This window comes from Thermobia domestica, chromosome 11, assembly GCF_964235325.1.
Source record: "Thermobia domestica chromosome 11, izTheDome1.hap1.1, whole genome shotgun sequence".
In the NCBI taxonomy this organism is placed as follows: domain Eukaryota; kingdom Metazoa; phylum Arthropoda; class Insecta; order Zygentoma; family Lepismatidae; genus Thermobia; species Thermobia domestica.
The window spans coordinates 150,066,043-150,088,395 of record NC_137464.1 but is presented as its reverse complement, the minus strand read 5'-3'; positions in this window follow the sequence as shown (position 1 = coordinate 150,088,395).

Below are 22,353 nucleotides of genomic sequence, written 5' to 3'. Positions count from 1 at the left end.
TAGTGGGAATTTCGTCCAAGTGTACGGGAATTTTCAGTGCCTGGCGATTATGCCACCCGCCTCCTTTTAAAGTTAATTCGGTTGCAATACTTCCCGGCAAATGCTTCGGACTCAACTGGGGAGCACTTTAGCCGTAAACCTCCATATGGCTGTACCATCCAGAAGTGTCCCTAGCTGTGCCAATTTCATTTTTCCTTTGATCTTGAACCCTTTCATTTAGTCTTTTGAATGCATATTTAAAAAACAAAAGAAGCTGTGTGCGAAAATGTGGAAATGTAGGAGTTATTATATATAACCATGTACTAAACAGGAAGAAATATGAAAAATTTAGTTGTCGGTGTACTCCAAAGTGACGAATACATTCCCAGCGATCATATTTATTGTCATGCAAAGGTATGTCAGTAGCGAATCCCATCTGCTAGGATGTTCAATGGCAATATGCATTTATTGTGGTCAAAAGGTACGAAACTTGATAAGGTATTGCTATTTGTACAGCTGAGCGTGATACATGAAAAAAGTTCCGGGTGTCTTTTTGTCAGATAACCGAAAATGATACAAGTAACTTGTGTTCTGTGTGTTTTAAATAGGGTGTGTGAAACATTCGATCTTTATATTCTTGTGTAGGCTGTTTTATGTCAAATGGAAAGAAATTATCCGTAAAAACTCAACAAAAGTTATGTTCATTAGCAAAAAACTACACATGCTATGTGAGTGACAGGATCTTGATTTCTGGTTCAATGTCTGTCGAGGAACAAAGGCAACTCACATTTAATATCTCTGATGTGGAAAACAATTTTGATGTCACGAAACATTTTTTCTCTTTTCCTTTTCTTGTTTCTTTATCTTCTTTTTACTTTCTCTTTCCGTTGATACTACTTTTATTTATCTGTGTATCTTTAAACGTAAGTTAATTAAGTAGTAATAGGGACAATATATAGTAGCTCTGTAATTTTGTAAAGATATTGTATATCAAAATTCTCAATACATCATTATACATCAAGATCTAGGAAATGATTTGAGGAAATTCAATCTTTATGTCACAAAGACGTTTTTCATGACATCTATAAACTAAGTATTGTCATCATTTTTGTCTTGTGTATTCGTTTAGCTTATATTGATACGAAGTAGTGTGACGATAATTACTTAAATATAATCGTTACTTTTCCCAGTTCGCTAATATAATGACTATATGATATCACGTACTATGAGATCACACATCATCAATCACTTGCTATTTTGAAATAATACACAGTAATTTTAGAAAACATTAAATTTCATTATTTATATTCTCTCTTAGTATCCCAATCAATCAACAACTACTGGTTGTCATAGCAACCCCGAAAAACAATGAATCTGGTATTACAATAACAGCGGTTAAATATCATATATATATATATATATATATATATATATATATATATATATAGCCCGCAATAATTAAGATTACAAGAAAATGGAAGTGTTACAAATATACCATGTCGTTGTCGTAGATTCGGTTATAGACGGGTTTTAATAGAAGGTTGTAGTGGTATACGTCGTATACTTATACTTAGTCTTGGTCATTAGTACATGCCTTCAACTTCTTTAATGAGCTGCAATGTCCTATTACCCTTGTCATGACAAGTAGCCTCACTGCTATCCCCATTAAATTTTAATTAGTCAATAAATCAACCGGTGATTAAAACAATTATTATATTGCCATGTTCCAGCAGTTTAAGCTGCTTTATGAATTACTAACTTAAAATTGTCATTGTCACTGGCTGATTTTCTACGTCTCCAGTCTTATGTTCATCAATTGAATTGAACTGTATCAATGATTAGTTCGTGCTCCAGATAGCCTATATATATATATATATATATATATATATATATATATATATATATATATATATATATATATATATGTGTGTGTGTGTGTGTGTGTGTAAAACCTTGGCTTAACCTCGAACTACAAATGACACTAGTTCAAGTTTATATACGAGTAAAATGTCCCAGTGAAAGTGTGGTGTCGTATGAAAAGTGGTTTTTCGGAGTGTTTTTAAGTGAGTAAGTGCGATAGCCCTAGAATAAGAATATATTGTTCACGAAAAACAATGTGGTACCCAAACTAAAGTTATTTCATAGTCTACATTCCTTTTTAGATATTTAACAGTGTTAGTTTAGTTATTATTTTCATTCTAACAAGACTGGCGATGCATTGAAAGAGGCACTTCGGGGTAGTTTCGAGTAGACATGCAAATGCACTAAGTAAAGAATTTTATCTTCAAACTACTTTCTTCAAGTTTTTAACTTTTTATTTATTTATTTAACAATCACCAGATACAGCTCAGAAGTCATTTTAAACTGAATATCTAGTAACAACAATTAACCAGCAAGAACTACAATCAATGTCTTTTAGTGTTAATTAACATACGTTAATAAGAAAAGTGTCCTGTTAACAAGTGGGGTGACATGTCAAAATCAAGTGTTTCCGAGTAAACGGATACAAATAGTCCAGAAGAATACTTTTTTGCTTAAGATAAATGGTGTGGTCTTTTATTCTGTCGGTTTATATTATTAATGTTATTAGTACTAGTATCTGAATTTAATTAAGTGGAACAGAGGTAACTGACAAAAATAGTAGTTTTGGGATGAGAACATGCCTCGGTTTTTTGTTTTATAAGTGATATCCAAGTTAGTGGGTGTCATATTTCCATTATCGTTCTTCAAATCTTGTTTTCTAAAAAAAAAAAAGTCTAGTTTGCAATTTTATAAAATAATAATCAGATTTTTAATCTCATGCAAGTTATTATTTTATTTTCGAGAATACAAAACTTATGACATTAGTAGAAAAGCGATTTCTATGTTAGTAATTGAGAAAGACGGAGTTAAATTTGATCTCACACACAGAAAGAAACAACAGACTGAGAGAACAAACGAAGAAAATCGAATCTGATCCCTCCATTAAAAGTATTGATGGAGTGATTTATTTAACAAGTATGATCACTGAAATAACATAATATGCTTTTAGATTTGTCGTCTTTATGTTTTAACACAATTATCAAAATACGGATTTTCATTTGTTCGTGTGTGTGTTCTCTTTGGTTCTCCTTGAAGCGCTGCAAGGAATAAAGTCTTCATTTGTTTAAAATTTCGTCTGCAGAGGATTCTCTATGTCTATACTCGAGAGGTTTTGCTGCACTGTTAAAAGTGATTATGAAAGACATATTAATAGAACTAGTGAGGAATGTTCCAGCAATATGGGATAAGAAACACAAAAACATCATAATAGACACATTTTAAATAGAGAATGGAAGAAAATAGCAACTGAAATGTGAATGTCGGGAAAGTTATTCATATTTATTTGAGAATTACTCCGTAGATTATTAGAAAAAACAAGCTACTGTTAATTATATATATGCTTAAAAACTCCACTTCTTTCCCCCAATTAGGAGATTAATAAAAAAAGGGTTTCTTGTAAATTCGTTACTGATATAAGGTAAAGAAATACCTGTAAAGACAGGCACATATCCATACGGAGAAAATGTCGTATAGTGGAATTGCAGTGACGAAACTTCATTTGCTACATTTAATACCGCTTCCAAACCGAAACCTGAAGACATATCTGCTTTTTTCAAACGCCTGGAGGAATGGCAACCCCTGTCCCAGGAGGGGAGCCGCAATTTTTAAGTTGCCAAAAGCTAGTCAAGAGTCTAAGTTCTTTCCCCTCCAGAAAATCAGTAAACAAAACATTGGTTATTACTGTGTTAGTTAAGATTTATTTGGAAGAAACGTCTGCTAAAAACTACTACCAAATAATCAGACATAAAACATAGCTAATATTCAAAAATGCCCAAAACATGTAATATTTGTGAAACATAAGAGAGAGAGAGAGAAAGAGAGAGAATTAGTCCTGCACATAATAGTGCCCTTCGGTTATAATTTTAAACAAAGGAACACTTTCAATCTCATCTTCCTGCTCTTCCAAAAAAAGCAAGTGGCACTACGGACTTATCTGTTTCTCTGTGTGTTTGTGACTGTCGGTCACTGACATACGTAGTTCATGCTCGATTGTTTCATTCTGATAAATTCACTTAAAGGAAAGAAACATTTGTTTCCAAACGCGGAAATAGTAACGCAAACTAGGTAAGTTACTTAAAAATGTGTAACGCGTTACCCTTATAGTTACTTTGGAAAAATGTAACAATTTACTTGCGTTACGTTACTTCCCAAGACTGATCACAAGCTTACTTGCCTGGTAACCCACCCGTCAGATAGTTCAGTAGGTGGGGTCTCAGTTTCGATTCTCGGTGGGAGAGAATTTGAAATATTAAATGTCCTCGATGTATCTGTGTTCGTGTCCCTGTCGTGCCTACATCCGTCACAATTTCCGCAGATCTATACACAGGGAATTGCATGTTCCCGCCGTTCTTTATATAGACACTAGCTACAAATCGTACTGTCATCCGAGCGACGTGAAAATGTAAAAACAAAATGAAACTACTTTTTTAAGATTAATATTGATTGCACACCTCATGGACAGTTCCAATATGCAAAATCAACTATTATCTTAAGCAGAAATTGCTGAAAACGACAGAAAATGGATATTTAAACATCCAAGTAGAAACCTGTGCTGGAGCGATTCTATTATCAATATTATAATACAAGCTCTTGTAAGTTGCGTCTGTGGTCAAGCGGGTTTAGGACTGCTACTGACATTTCTGAAACGAAGAGCGACGGTTCGAGCCTCCGTGCGGAAAGTTAAACTTTTTCTTCCTTTTTTAAATATATGAGAACTTTTATATAAATATAAATTTTGTACTGTGAAGTGATTGGAAACATTATCCGACAAATTGTCACTTTTCAAATCCCTGTCCCATTTACTAGCCCGCCATGTCCATAATTCATATACGAAAACGCTAAAAATGAGAAATGTGAACACAGTTGAATACCTAAACCCACACATCCAAAATGAAAATTATTCATATATATATATATATATATATATATATATATATATATATATATATATATATATATATATATATATATATATATTCGGGAGGCTTTGCTAACTTCATTCTTGGAAATGTGAACATTCTACAAGATATTTCATTCACTTTTCAATATTTTATTTGAATAAACAGAAAATTTGGGGTGGGATCAAGCCCGGAAGTCCCCTAAACTACACCTACATATATATATATATATATATATATATATATATATATATATATATATATTAGGGTACCTCATAATCTGGATTCTTAAAAAGCAATTTGAACAATTATTTAGAAAATATGTACTGCTTAAAATCGGATTAAATCGCAATGCCAGTAATCTATAATATCTTACATTTTTATTTATTTACATTGAATTTGTACTTGTTTTATACTGTATAGCATGAATATTAGCTGCTAGATAGGAAACAATTATCTATAATTGAATTTAAGTAGATATTATAAGAACATATTATTTAAGTAGTTATTATAAGAAGAAGCTTGTGTGAATGAAGTATATAATAATGGTTGTATCTGAAATAGATGTTACAACGAGAATATTTACGTATCTATTTATATTTCTATATTATTATTAGCAAGCAGCACTTTTATATAATATTAACAGCTTACACTTCTTTTATTCTGTAAGATGATGACAATCCTTCACTATATCACAAATACATTTCAAATATCCTTCTTAGTGAATTCAACTACATCTTCATGATAATCCTATCAATAACTAATCAACAAACCTTTTTTTCTTTTTCAATATACATTCCTGCTCACTTATTGCGCCTCTGATCATATTCATCATGGTCGTATCGTTATATACATTCCTGCTCACTTATTGCGCCTCTGATCATATTCATCATTATGGTCGTATCGTTAAATATGGTCGTATCGTTATAATGTTGCGTAATGGTGTATTTGGCTACCCCGACAGCTTTGGAATACTGGACTCTTCAAACTGTCCACCCTTAGGGATGCGCAGAGTCGAGTCGAGACAGAATTTTTCTGACAAAATTCAAGTCGAGACACAGCTCTTCCAATAGAAAAATATACATTTCTCGAGTCGAGACATCACTTTTACAGCATATTGTCGAGACAAGACGACCTCAAATCTTGTCTCGCGCATCCTTATCCATCCTACCTACATAAAATCAATTTTGGATACGAATATTCAATTTTATCTAAGTTTGGAATAAAGATTTATTATTATTAGAATGTAAACACTGAAGAATATATATTAACACACAACGAGGAAGAAATCAATGCTCGTAGTAATTAACAAATTGGTTGCATGTTTATTTAAAATAACTCTCTTGAAATCGAAATAATCATTAATAGAAAGAAAGCAAGAGAACCGTTTTGTTAATTTGGACATATTATAAGAGATTGAGGAATGTGTATGTAATCGAACAGAATATATGAAACTAAATGGAATGGCATGTGGAACTGAATTTAAAAGAGGATAGGATGCGTAAATGAAAAATTAAAGAAAGCAATAGTTAACAGCAGTAGTCACTAGTTTAGCAGTCACTAACTAGCAGTAGGCAGTTTCGTTCACCATCATTATAAAAACAACACCAATCAAAGTAAAATAGAGTACCGGTATCATTGCACTCCTAGCTCACTCACTGAATGTATTGATTTGGAGCTGCCAAATCTACGACAAAATCTTCCAGGTGCTTGCAATCAGTACACGTGATTTCCCTAAGGCTGTCTTCATCTTCCAAAAACAGCAAGTGGCACTACGAACTTGGGAGCACATGGTATTTGCCTACATCCAGCTATAACCAATGCACTCAATTTCCTCGTGCTGTTGAAACCGATTTTCTTCCAAGCTGTTACACAACGACAATTAGTCTAGTTGTCTACGTGTCGAACTGCTGAGGCAAAGGACGAGGGACCGAATCTCGGAGAAGGACATGAAAATTTTTATTACCTAAAGAATTATACATTTCACCCATAATAAAATGAGCATTCAAACAGTTGATATTTCCGTGGAAAAGTAAGAATTTATTTCAAGTGAAGCTTGTGAGCAGTGAAGCAAAACGAATTGGGCTCATGGTTGTCCGAATACCTGATGGTTTGAATAAATCATCCGACACGCCTTTAGTATGGAGTTAAAGAGCTTTCTGATACGTATAAAGAAATCTCACTGACCTAAAATTCATTACGAAATAGGGCCTACCAGAAGCTTCAACACCACGTCTGCGTCACTTCGGTGAACGCTCTATCGAAACTTCCTATGTAAATTTCACTCACGTAACGTCTAGTCAGTCGATCGTACTTGGTTTATTAGCTAACTATATTGAAGGGGTATAGACGAACAATATGCAAGATTCATTTTTCAATTTTGTCAGGAAACGAAGAAAATGTGACGCCTTTATGTTTCAGAATTGTTGAACTTTTTTTTGGGGGGTGGGAGGGGAGATTTCAATCATCTGCTGTAAGTAGTGACTACTGCTGTTAACTATTGCTTTCTTTAATTTTTCATTTGCACATCCTATCCTCTTTCAAGTTCAGTTCCACATGCCATTCCATTCACTTTCATATATTCTGTTCGATTACATACTCATTCCTCAATCTCTTATAATATGTCCAAATTAACAAAACGGTTCTCTTGCTTTCTTTCTATTAATGATTATTTCGATTTCAAGAGAGTTATTTTAAATAAACATGCAACCAATTTGTTAATTACTACGAGCATTGAGTTCTTAATCATTGTGTGTTAAACGAGTCAGTGTTTACATTCCAGTAATAATAAATATTTACGCCAAACTTAGATATAATTGCAGTATAAAAAGGTTAAGTGGGTAATAAAGCAGTTTAAGCTAATATCTTACTTCAATCTGTATCGTAGATTACATTTATCCTTTAAAGAAATTGAATATTGAATGTAGGTAGGATGGATAGGGATTCGCGGAGACAAGATTTGAGGTCGTCTCGTCTCGACAATATGCTGTAAAATTGATGTCTCGACTCGGGAAATGTATATTTTTCTATTGTAAGAGCTGTGTCTCGACTAGTATTTTGTCACGAAAATTCTGTCTCGACTTGACTGCGCATATTTAAGGATGGACAGTTTGAAGAGCCTAGTATTCCAAAACCTGCGAGGTAACCAATAACACCATTACGCAACATCTATTTCAGATACAACCATTATTATACACTTCATTTTCACAAGCTTCTTCTTATAATAACTATATCGATTTTCTAAAATTCAATTATAGATAATTGTTTCTTATGTAGCAGCTAATATTCATGCTATACAGTATAAAACAAGTACAAATCCAATGTAAATAAATAAAAATGTAAGATATTACAGATTACTGGCATTGCGATCTAATCCGATTTTAAGCAGTACATATTATTTTCTAAATAATTGTTAAAATTGCTTTTTAAAATCCAGATTATGAGGTACCCTAAGGTTTTGTAATGCAAAAAATTCAAGCATTGCAAATGTAATGCAAAAATTGATTTTGCATATATATATATATATATATATATATATATATATATATATGTGTGTGTGTGTGTGTGTGTGTTTATTTCTGTTTATTCAAATAAAATATTGTAAACTGAATGAAATATCTTGTAGAATGTTCACATTTCCAAGAATGAAGTTAGAAAGCCTCCCGAAATATATATATGAATAATTTTCATTTTGGATGTGTGGGTTTAAGTATTCAACTGTGTTCACATTTCTCATTTTTAGCGTTTTCGTATATGTATTGTGGACATGAACGGCTAGTTAGTGGAACAGGGATTTGAAAAGTGACAGTTTGTCGGATAATATTTCCAATCACTTCACAGTAGAAATTTATATTTATATAAAAGTTCTCATATATTTAAAAAAAAGGAAGAAAAAGTTTAACTTTCCGCACGGAGGCTCGAACCGTCACTCTTCGTTTCAGAAATGTCAGTAGCAGTCCTAAATCCGCTTGACCACAGACACAACTTACAAGAGCTTGTATTATAATATTGATAATAGAATCGCTCCAGCACAGGTTTCTACTTGGATGTTTAAATATCCATTTTCTGTCATTTTCAGCAATTTCTGCTTAAGATAATAGTTGATTTTGCATATTTGACTGTCCATGATGTATGCAATCAATATTAATCTAAAAAAAGTAGTTTAATTTTGGTTTTACATTTTCACATCGCTCGGATGACAGTGCGATTTGCAGCTAGTACCTATATAAAGAACGGCGGGAACATGCAATTCCCTGTGTATAGATCTGCGGAAATTGTGACGGATGTAGGCTTAGTTTTTGAACGAGTTTTCAGCTTTTTGTGAACAGGTGTGTACAGTTATTTCCAGGAACCTTGAACGACAGGGACACGAGCACAGATACATCGAGGACATTTAATATTTCAAAGGCTCTTCCATCGAGGATCGAAACTGAGACAGCGCCTACAGAACTATCTGATGGGTGGGTTTCTGGTTCGTTCCCAAGGCAAGTAAGCTTGTGACCAGTCTTGGGAAGTAACGTAACGCAAGTAACTTGTTAAATTTTTTTAAAGTAACTGTAAGGATAACGCGTTACAAATTTTTAAATAACGTACCTAGTTACTATTTACTCGTTTGGAAACAAATGTTTCTTTCCTTTAAGTGAATTTATCAGAATGAAACAATCGAGCATGAACTACGTATGTCAGTGACCGACAGTCACAAACATACAGAGAAACAGATATGTCCGTAGTGCCACTTGCTTTTTTTGGAAGAGCAGGAAGATGAGATGGAAAGTGTTCTTTTGTTTAAAATTATAACCGAAGGGCACTACTTTAGCCTAACCGGCATAAACGTGAGAAGTAAAACTTAAAAAATTTCATTTCATTTACCCACATGGATACACTGTTTATGCATTTATTTTATTTCCTACTGCTACGTTGGATGATACTACATGCATTGTTGTACGTGATGCTCCCGTTAATTTAAAAGTATAATTTAAAGAATCATTAGCACAACCAATCACTTGTATTGTATATGCACAATTTGATTCTCTCATACACATAGATAAAGATAGAAATATATATTGTGATAATTCTTTTTAATCAGTTGAGTAGCATGAGAGTTGTTGTTCACTTCTCCGCTTACAGTGGTGAAGACGCCGACGAACTTATTATTAAAGATTTAGCAATAGCTAATCCAGATATACAATTCATAGAAAGCTGTATATTTAAACCTCCGTGCGCTACTACTGAACTGTGTGAAACAATAATAGAGGCAACAAATACTTGTGTGATAATTTTTATGGAATCCAACGGCACGACGGAGATGTCGAATACTCGCACCTTAAAGAAATTGTTCGCAAATATTGTACAAATATTTCATCTGTTTATAATTTCGGCAAAGCTCGCCAGGACTTTCTGCAGGATATTCTTCAACGTGATATTATCAATCTCGAGGATTTAGGCTGTCCACGGTTCACATCTCTAGAATTTCATGTGTCAAAGTGTGCGCATTATAATCATCGCTTTGGACATTACAAGTGTAGTGTACATGAAGCCTTATTATACAATGAGTATGTAAAAGTGTATGACTATGTTTTGTTTGTGAACAATACCAGTAATACCAGTAATACCGAGAAGTCCTTCCCTGATTACAGAAATTGATAACTCAGACTAAAAATAAGATAGAAATATGAAACTGGTGTTGAATTGTTTACAAACTATAAAAGTTTTTGTCTGTGTTAGGTTTGTTCTGTTTTACCAAGTCTCATTTTTTTGTTTTAGGTTTGTAGTACGTAAGTAAGAAGCCCAAGAAGCCATGCCAACCAACCAGGAGAAGGCACAATGTGTCCTGTGGTACCATGAGACACGATCACCAACCACGGTGCAGAGACAGTTCCAGACAACATTTGGGAGGACTCCACCTGATGTCAAGAGCATTAAAGCCTGGTATGAGAAGTTCAAGAACACAGGGTCGGTTGCTGACCTTCCGAGGTCTGGTCGACCAAGAACCTCAGCAGACACGGTGGAGGCTATACGGCAGTCTTTTCTGAGAAGTCCTAAGAAATCGGTGCGCAGGGCCTCACGTGAATTACAGATGCCAAAAAGCTCTATCCATGACATTTTACAAAAACGTTTATTGTTTCGTGCTTACAAAGTGCAACTCGTTCAGGCCTTGTTGCCCGACGACGGTACACGTCGATATGACTTTGCGGTCGAAATGCTATCACGTATTGAGGACGATAATGGTTATCTCAGACGAATTGCCTTTTCCGATGAAGCGACATTCTTTGTCAGTGGAGTAGTGAATCGCCATAATGTACGCATTTGGGGTTCAGAACCCCTCAGGGAGGTCAGGGAGTTCACCAGAGGCAGTCCAAAGGTGAATGTTTGGTGCGCGTTATTGCACGATCGAATATCGCCTAGATGTGCTACGTGCTACCAAGGGTGCTCATGTGGAAGTGTACTGATGTGACCAAAACTTTTATAGTTTGTAAACAATTCAACACCAGTTTCATATTTCTATCTTATTTCTAGCCTGAGTTATCAATTTCTGTAATCAGGGAAGGACTTCTCGGACACCCTGTATATGTTCCTAGTCCGATAAAGAAATAAAAACATGTATACAGATGAAATTTTAAAAGTTCTTCTCAGTGATAAAAAACTGGATCATTTGTGAATAGAATCTATTCTATTGGTACAATTCCACAAACAGTGCAAACTCCTGTTGGACTTGTCACTAATCCTGATACGTCAAATTTGGCAGGAAGTCAATGGGTTGGATTATACATAAACAAAAATCATGAAGGATTTTATTTTGATACTTTACGAATGCCAGTGCTAAAAGAAATTCGTTCATTCTTATGTAAAAATACAAAATTTATTATGTAAATAGTCAAACTTACCAACACAAAGAATCAGTGTTGTGCGAATATTTTGTATTTTTTATCATGTATCTAATAGTACGCAATAATTCATTTGAAAAAACTTTGTTTCATAAGACAAAATTAAAAAATAATGATAAAATAGTATATAAGCATGTAAATAAATTTTTAAAAAGAAAACAAAATATTTATCTGAAATAATAAGTTTATTGTTTATATATATTATTACATAAACATGTCAAAAAATGATTTTTTTTAAAATAAAAGTTTTAAACTTTTACTTCATGTGTTTCATTTCGCAAACATGAAAATAAAGAAAAGTAAAGTTACAACATTAAAACGTGTTAGTTAATGCTGTTGTTCGTTGAAACTTCCACAAATAATTAAGTTGTTGTGCATTTGGATATGCACAACCTGATTTTTCTCAAATTGTATATTTTGTTCATGAAAAGAACAATATTCATTCATAACTTTAGCACATAATTCATTTAACGGTGGACATTGTTTTGATTCAAGATCAACAATATTATCTAACAAAAATATTTTCTTAATCCAAATGGATTTCTCTGCAGCTTTACAATAAAAGGTTGCATCTTGCAAACATAATTGATATACAAGGTTACGTATATGTGATACAGTATATCCGTTTTATTACTCCAAGTTAGTGCATGTAAGATTTATGTTAATCAATCAATTTGTTTCTGACACTCTATAGATAACTGATTGATTTCAATTGGAGATTTCACTAAACAATGGAAATTTACGGTATTACCACACGCATTTAAACAAAATTCACGTATAATAAATTCATTATTTGAAATCTTAAAACTTTGTATATCGATAGTGTATTCATTAACACATGGTGAAATTTCATGCTTACGATTCAACAAAAACGGAATTATTTGTCTGTCAAATTCCATGTAGTTTAAACATTCTCGCGTTTTTCGTATAAAGTTTATACCTGAGATTTCACTATGATGTTGTTCAGACACTTCAAACAAGTCAATAAGAGTTATTTTGTTGGATAAGTGCTCTACAGTAAAAATTCCAATATCACGAAGAAGTAAACACTGGTGTAGAAGATTCAACGTCCATTGTTCACAGGAAATAATATTTAAACGTAAGTATACATTTATAGCTTTTGAAACACACAGTTCACTATTACTATTATCAGTACAAGATACACATATAAACACCACCACCACCAATATGAGAATACATCTTTATTCGAACACAGTCAGTTCAATCAATCAATTTGCACACGATGTTTCACTAATAAGAAAATTATTTACATGAACACAAGTCACTTTGTATACCCTTTCCTTTTGTCTTTACTTTCAAAAATTCTAACTAATTCACTCATAAAATTAGAGTCCCTTCCTTCAATTAAATCAAAGAATGATTGATAAAGACTTCCTGGGTAAATATGCCAATAATATGTGTTCTTGCATATACCTAAAATAAATCTTCCACTTCGACGTCCAGCAGGTATTTCAGCGCATGTTCTTCTAGTTCCTCTGGACTCATAAACAAGCACTCATGTCCCATTCGATTTTCCAATGATTCTGCACATCCACCGTAAATTAATATTTTGTCAGTGTCCTAATTCGTAATGGCGTCAATTATACATTCACGGTCCACTTTTCGACTACTACATAAAAAATTTAAACTCCAGAATCTTGAACTTGTTCGTCTTAATAGCGATGGTGATGCAGGCGACGATGGCGATACCGTTCGAGGTGGTGTCTCTGGTTTTTCCAATACGTCTTCTTCATCTGACGAAGATGAAACATTCGATCTTTATATTCTTGTGTAGGCTGTTTTATGTCAAATGGAAAGAAATTATCCGTAAAAACTCAACAAAAGTTATGTTCATTAGCAAAAAACTACACATGCTATGTGAGTGACAGGATCTTGATTTCTGGTTCAATGTCTGTCGAGGAACAAAGGCAACTCACATTTAATATCTCTGATGTGGAAAACAATTTTGATGTCACGAAACATTTTTTCTCTTTTCCTTTTCTTGTTTCTTTATCTTCTTTTTACTTTCTCTTTCCGTTGATACTACTTTTATTTATCTGTGTATCTTTAAACGTAAGTTAATTAAGTAGTAATAGGGACAATATATAGTAGCTCTGTAATTTTGTAAAGATATTGTATATCAAAATTCTCAATACATCATTATACATCAAGATCTAGGAAATGATTTGAGGAAATTCAATCTTTATGTCACAAAGACGTTTTTCATGACATCTATAAACTAAGTATTGTCATCATTTTTGTCTTGTGTATTCGTTTAGCTTATATTGATACGAAGTAGTGTGACGATAATTACTTAAATATAATCGTTACTTTTCCCAGTTCGCTAATATAATGACTATATGATATCACGTACTATGAGATCACACATCATCAATCACTTGCTATTTTGAAATAATACACAGTAATTTTAGAAAACATTAAATTTCATTATTTATATTCTCTCTTAGTATCCCAATCAATCAACAACTACTGGTTGTCATAGCAACCCCGAAAAACAATGAATCTGGTATTACAATAACAGCGGTTAAATATCATATATATATATATATATATATATATATATATATATATATATAGCCCGCAATAATTAAGATTACAAGAAAATGGAAGTGTTACAAATATACCATGTCGTTGTCGTAGATTCGGTTATAGACGGGTTTTAATAGAAGGTTGTAGTGGTATACGTCGTATACTTATACTTAGTCTTGGTCATTAGTACATGCCTTCAACTTCTTTAATGAGCTGCAATGTCCTATTACCCTTGTCATGACAAGTAGCCTCACTGCTATCCCCATTAAATTTTAATTAGTCAATAAATCAACCGGTGATTAAAACAATTATTATATTGCCATGTTCCAGCAGTTTAAGCTGCTTTATGAATTACTAACTTAAAATTGTCATTGTCACTGGCTGATTTTCTACGTCTCCAGTCTTATGTTCATCAATTGAATTGAACTGTATCAATGATTAGTTCGTGCTCCAGATAGCCTATATATATATATATATATATATATATATATATATATATATATATATATATATATATATATGTGTGTGTGTGTGTGTGTGTAAAACCTTGGCTTAACCTCGAACTACAAATGACACTAGTTCAAGTTTATATACGAGTAAAATGTCCCAGTGAAAGTGTGGTGTCGTATGAAAAGTGGTTTTTCGGAGTGTTTTTAAGTGAGTAAGTGCGATAGCCCTAGAATAAGAATATATTGTTCACGAAAAACAATGTGGTACCCAAACTAAAGTTATTTCATAGTCTACATTCCTTTTTAGATATTTAACAGTGTTAGTTTAGTTATTATTTTCATTCTAACAAGACTGGCGATGCATTGAAAGAGGCACTTCGGGGTAGTTTCGAGTAGACATGCAAATGCACTAAGTAAAGAATTTTATCTTCAAACTACTTTCTTCAAGTTTTTAACTTTTTATTTATTTATTTAACAATCACCAGATACAGCTCAGAAGTCATTTTAAACTGAATATCTAGTAACAACAATTAACCAGCAAGAACTACAATCAATGTCTTTTAGTGTTAATTAACATACGTTAATAAGAAAAGTGTCCTGTTAACAAGTGGGGTGACATGTCAAAATCAAGTGTTTCCGAGTAAACGGATACAAATAGTCCAGAAGAATACTTTTTTGCTTAAGATAAATGGTGTGGTCTTTTATTCTGTCGGTTTATATTATTAATGTTATTAGTACTAGTATCTGAATTTAATTAAGTGGAACAGAGGTAACTGACAAAAATAGTAGTTTTGGGATGAGAACATGCCTCGGTTTTTTGTTTTATAAGTGATATCCAAGTTAGTGGGTGTCATATTTCCATTATCGTTCTTCAAATCTTGTTTTCTAAAAAAAAAAAAGTCTAGTTTGCAATTTTATAAAATAATAATCAGATTTTTAATCTCATGCAAGTTATTATTTTATTTTCGAGAATACAAAACTTATGACATTAGTAGAAAAGCGATTTCTATGTTAGTAATTGAGAAAGACGGAGTTAAATTTGATCTCACACACAGAAAGAAACAACAGACTGAGAGAACAAACGAAGAAAATCGAATCTGATCCCTCCATTAAAAGTATTGATGGAGTGATTTATTTAACAAGTATGATCACTGAAATAACATAATATGCTTTTAGATTTGTCGTCTTTATGTTTTAACACAATTATCAAAATACGGATTTTCATTTGTTCGTGTGTGTGTTCTCTTTGGTTCTCCTTGAAGCGCTGCAAGGAATAAAGTCTTCATTTGTTTAAAATTTCGTCTGCAGAGGATTCTCTATGTCTATACTCGAGAGGTTTTGCTGCACTGTTAAAAGTGATTATGAAAGACATATTAATAGAACTAGTGAGGAATGTTCCAGCAATATGGGATAAGAAACACAAAAACATCATAATAGACACATTTTAAATAGAGAATGGAAGAAAATAGCAACTGAAATGTGAATGTCGGGAAAGTTATTCATATTTATTTGAGAATTACTCCGTAGATTATTAGAAAAAACAAGCTACTGTTAATTATATATATGCTTAAAAACTCCACTTCTTTCCCCCAATTAGGAGATTAATAAAAAAAGGGTTTCTTGTAAATTCGTTACTGATATAAGGTAAAGAAATACCTGTAAAGACAGGCACATATCCATACGGAGAAAATGTCGTATAGTGGAATTGCAGTGACGAAACTTCATTTGCTACATTTAATACCGCTTCCAAACCGAAACCTGAAGACATATCTGCTTTTTTCAAACGCCTGGAGGAATGGCAACCCCTGTCCCAGGAGGGGAGCCGCAATTTTTAAGTTGCCAAAAGCTAGTCAAGAGTCTAAGTTCTTTCCCCTCCAGAAAATCAGTAAACAAAACATTGGTTATTACTGTGTTAGTTAAGATTTATTTGGAAGAAACGTCTGCTAAAAACTACTACCAAATAATCAGACATAAAACATAGCTAATATTCAAAAATGCCCAAAACATGTAATATTTGTGAAACATAAGAGAGAGAGAGAGAAAGAGAGAGAATTAGTCCTGCACATAATAGTGCCCTTCGGTTATAATTTTAAACAAAGGAACACTTTCAATCTCATCTTCCTGCTCTTCCAAAAAAAGCAAGTGGCACTACGGACTTATCTGTTTCTCTGTGTGTTTGTGACTGTCGGTCACTGACATACGTAGTTCATGCTCGATTGTTTCATTCTGATAAATTCACTTAAAGGAAAGAAACATTTGTTTCCAAACGCGGAAATAGTAACGCAAACTAGGTAAGTTACTTAAAAATGTGTAACGCGTTACCCTTATAGTTACTTTGGAAAAATGTAACAATTTACTTGCGTTACGTTACTTCCCAAGACTGATCACAAGCTTACTTGCCTGGTAACCCACCCGTCAGATAGTTCAGTAGGTGGGGTCTCAGTTTCGATTCTCGGTGGGAGAGAATTTGAAATATTAAATGTCCTCGATGTATCTGTGTTCGTGTCCCTGTCGTGCCTACATCCGTCACAATTTCCGCAGATCTATACACAGGGAATTGCATGTTCCCGCCGTTCTTTATATAGACACTAGCTACAAATCGTACTGTCATCCGAGCGACGTGAAAATGTAAAAACAAAATGAAACTACTTTTTTAAGATTAATATTGATTGCACACCTCATGGACAGTTCCAATATGCAAAATCAACTATTATCTTAAGCAGAAATTGCTGAAAACGACAGAAAATGGATATTTAAACATCCAAGTAGAAACCTGTGCTGGAGCGATTCTATTATCAATATTATAATACAAGCTCTTGTAAGTTGCGTCTGTGGTCAAGCGGGTTTAGGACTGCTACTGACATTTCTGAAACGAAGAGCGACGGTTCGAGCCTCCGTGCGGAAAGTTAAACTTTTTCTTCCTTTTTTAAATATATGAGAACTTTTATATAAATATAAATTTTGTACTGTGAAGTGATTGGAAACATTATCCGACAAATTGTCACTTTTCAAATCCCTGTCCCATTTACTAGCCCGCCATGTCCATAATTCATATACGAAAACGCTAAAAATGAGAAATGTGAACACAGTTGAATACCTAAACCCACACATCCAAAATGAAAATTATTCATATATATATATATATATATATATATATATATATATATATATATATATATATATATATATATATATATATATATATATATATTTCGGGAGGCTTTGCTAACTTCATTCTTGGAAATGTGAACATTCTACAAGATATTTCATTCACTTTTCAATATTTTATTTGAATAAACAGAAAATTTGGGGTGGGATCAAGCCCGGAAGTCCCCTAAACTACACCTACATATATATATATATATATATATATATATATATATATATATATATATATTAGGGTACCTCATAATCTGGATTCTTAAAAAGCAATTTGAACAATTATTTAGAAAATATGTACTGCTTAAAATCGGATTAAATCGCAATGCCAGTAATCTATAATATCTTACATTTTTATTTATTTACATTGAATTTGTACTTGTTTTATACTGTATAGCATGAATATTAGCTGCTAGATAGGAAACAATTATCTATAATTGAATTTAAGTAGATATTATAAGAACATATTATTTAAGTAGTTATTATAAGAAGAAGCTTGTGTGAATGAAGTATATAATAATGGTTGTATCTGAAATAGATGTTACAACGAGAATATTTACGTATCTATTTATATTTCTATATTATTATTAGCAAGCAGCACTTTTATATAATATTAACAGCTTACACTTCTTTTATTCTGTAAGATGATGACAATCCTTCACTATATCACAAATACATTTCAAATATCCTTCTTAGTGAATTCAACTACATCTTCATGATAATCCTATCAATAACTAATCAACAAACCTTTTTTTCTTTTTCAATATACATTCCTGCTCACTTATTGCGCCTCTGATCATATTCATCATGGTCGTATCGTTATATACATTCCTGCTCACTTATTGCGCCTCTGATCATATTCATCATTATGGTCGTATCGTTAAATATGGTCGTATCGTTATAATGTTGCGTAATGGTGTATTTGGCTACCCCGACAGCTTTGGAATACTGGACTCTTCAAACTGTCCACCCTTAGGGATGCGCAGAGTCGAGTCGAGACAGAATTTTTCTGACAAAATTCAAGTCGAGACACAGCTCTTCCAATAGAAAAATATACATTTCTCGAGTCGAGACATCACTTTTACAGCATATTGTCGAGACAAGACGACCTCAAATCTTGTCTCGCGCATCCTTATCCATCCTACCTACATAAAATCAATTTTGGATACGAATATTCAATTTTATCTAAGTTTGGAATAAAGATTTATTATTATTAGAATGTAAACACTGAAGAATATATATTAACACACAACGAGGAAGAAATCAATGCTCGTAGTAATTAACAAATTGGTTGCATGTTTATTTAAAATAACTCTCTTGAAATCGAAATAATCATTAATAGAAAGAAAGCAAGAGAACCGTTTTGTTAATTTGGACATATTATAAGAGATTGAGGAATGTGTATGTAATCGAACAGAATATATGAAACTAAATGGAATGGCATGTGGAACTGAATTTAAAAGAGGATAGGATGCGTAAATGAAAAATTAAAGAAAGCAATAGTTAACAGCAGTAGTCACTACTTACAGCAGATGATTGAAATCTCCCCTCCCCCCCCCAAAAAAAGTTCAACAATTCTGAAACATAAAGGCGTCACATTTTCTTCGTTTCCTGACAAAATTGAAAAATGGATCTTGCATATTGTTCGTCTATACCCCTTCAATATAGTTAGCTAACAAACCAAGTAGGATCAACTGACTAGACGTCACGTGAGTGTAATTTATATAGAAAGTTTCGATACAGCGTTCACCGAAGTGACGCAGACGTGGTGTTGAAGCTTCTGGTAGGCCCTATTTCGTAATGAATTTTAGGTCAGTGAGATTTCTTTATACGTATCAGAAAGCTCTTTAACTCCATACTAAAGGCGTGTCGGATGATTTATTCAAACCATCAGGTATTCGGACAACCATGAGCCCAATTCGTTTTGCTTCACTGCTCACAAGCTTCACTTGAAATAAATTCTTACTTTTCCACGGAAACACAAACTGTTTGAATGCTCATTTTATTATGGGTGAAATGTATAATTCTTTAGGTAATAAAAATTTTCATGTCCTTCTCCGAGATTCGATCCCTCGTCCTTTGCCTCAGCAGTTCGACACGTAGACAACTAGACTAATTGTCGTTGTGTAACAGTTTGGAAGAAAATCGGTTTCAACAGCACGAGGAAATTGAGTGCATTGGTTATAGCTGGATGTAGGCAAATACCATGTGCTCCCAAGTTCGTAGTGCCACTTGCTGTTTTTGGAAGACGAAGACAGCCTTAGGGAAATCACGTGTACTGATTGCAAGCACCTGGAAGATTTTGTCGTAGATTTGGCAGCTCCAAGTCAATACATTCAGTGAGTGAACTAGGAGTGCAATGATACCAGTACTCTATTTTACTTTGATTGGTGTTGTTTTTATAAAGATGGAGAACGAAAATATTTTAATGATCGCACATATGAAAGAATACTTTTTTCTTAAGAGCTGAGGATGATGGTGGACAAAATTTAAAAGTAAACAGTCTGAATTTTCCGGCGGAAATATTTATCAACAACTAAGGTGCCATAATTAACGATTTAAAGTAAGGGGTTAATATGAATAAACTATGTTCTGTTAAGCAGGCCTACTTTATTACTAGAAAATAGTTTGCTGATGGTATGTAATATTGAAGTTCTTTCAGATCAGTTTGCTTATCCTAGAGTCTGGTTGATTATAGAGTTTGAAACTAGCTTTAAAAAGTATGTATCGATTTTAGAGTTACTGGCAAGTTTTGATTCACTCCCAGTTCATGTTTTCTTATTTTATTAGTTGTAGTGTAATGTTTCTCTATATTCTGTATTTTTAATTTTACATAGCAACATTGTTATTATTATATAATTAGTTTAGCAGAATAATAATAAGCAACAATTTTTTCTAACGCATAGGGATGAGCACGAGTCAAGCTAAAACTCTACTCGACTCGAATTCAAATTGAGTTTCGAGTCAAGTCAAAGGTAATAACCTCGAGTCGAGTTCCGAGCCTATTCAGTTTTTCGCGTGCAGTTCAGTCGAGTTTGATAAATGGTTCGTTCGTTTTAACACGACTTGAAACCATCGCCTGATTACACTCCAAAACGAAAGCCATTTGCTAAATGTAATATGGAATGCTTTATGTAATATGCTAATGTAAGCTAAACAGTAATATGGAATACTTTTAGTGTTGCTCACGAGATGGGACACTGCTCGCATCTCGTCTCGTCTCGAAAGCGAAACAACAAAAGATTTTTCATAACAAGCTCAGCTCGGCTCGGCTCAACTGAGAGGATGGCTCGAGCCGGCTCACTTGGGGTGAACCATGGGCTCGAGCTGGCTTGGTACGGATGAGCCTTCTGCTCGGTTCGGCTCAACTGAGCCGAGGGCTCTAGCCGAGTCGTTGGGTGAGCTGTTGTCTAGGCTCAGTTCTCGGTTCGGGTCGATAGTGAATGAGCTGTGAGTTGAGCTGCTCGAGTCGTTGACAATTCTAAACCCGGACCAAACAGTTTTGAAGATATTTGGAAAGTGCCCTATAACTTTTAACAGTGTTTAGCTCGATCCCGAATACTCAACCTAGACCCTCAACCCAAATTCAGAAGCTAGTGAACAATACCCTTGACTCCTAGAGTTCACGACTACCGAGGTTCTCATTAAACTAGTTTTTTAGTATTCAAATACAAACCGCCTATCTTTCACGTTTACATACAGAGTTGTTACAATTAATAATAATAATAATAATAATAATAATAATAATAATAATAATAATAATAATAATAATAATAATAATAATAATAATAATAATAATAATAATAATAGGAGTTGTAGTAGTAGTAGTGTCATTGATAATAATTATATTGTCTATGTAATATACTTGAAGAATATACCAAATTTCACAATAGTAAATACCCACGTTAAGCGGGTTTCCATATCCATGCTTCTAACTATGGAAACATTTACGATCACTCCCCCAATCATTTTACAGATTCAACCTGTAACGCTCAAATATTCACCACAAACTTATAGTGGTATAGACATAAACAAAAAAAGTGTGGAGCAGGAAACTATTTTACACAAAAGTCTAAAGAAACTCAATGAAGACGTACAAACTGGTCGAGCGGTTTGGGTCAATAGTTTATCGATCATAAGTTTATGTGTTCAAATCCTGTAGGAAGTATTCGTTTCGTTTTTTTCCTTAAAAGTGTGTACCTTATTTTCATCAGAGGACGGAAAACATTTCTTTGAATAAATCTTTGGCAACTACTTTTCTCTCAAATTCGATTAGAAGGGAACATTATACGAATTGCAAATTTAAAATCCAAAACTGAAAACAAAATCTTAAGTATGTTCAATATTTTATTA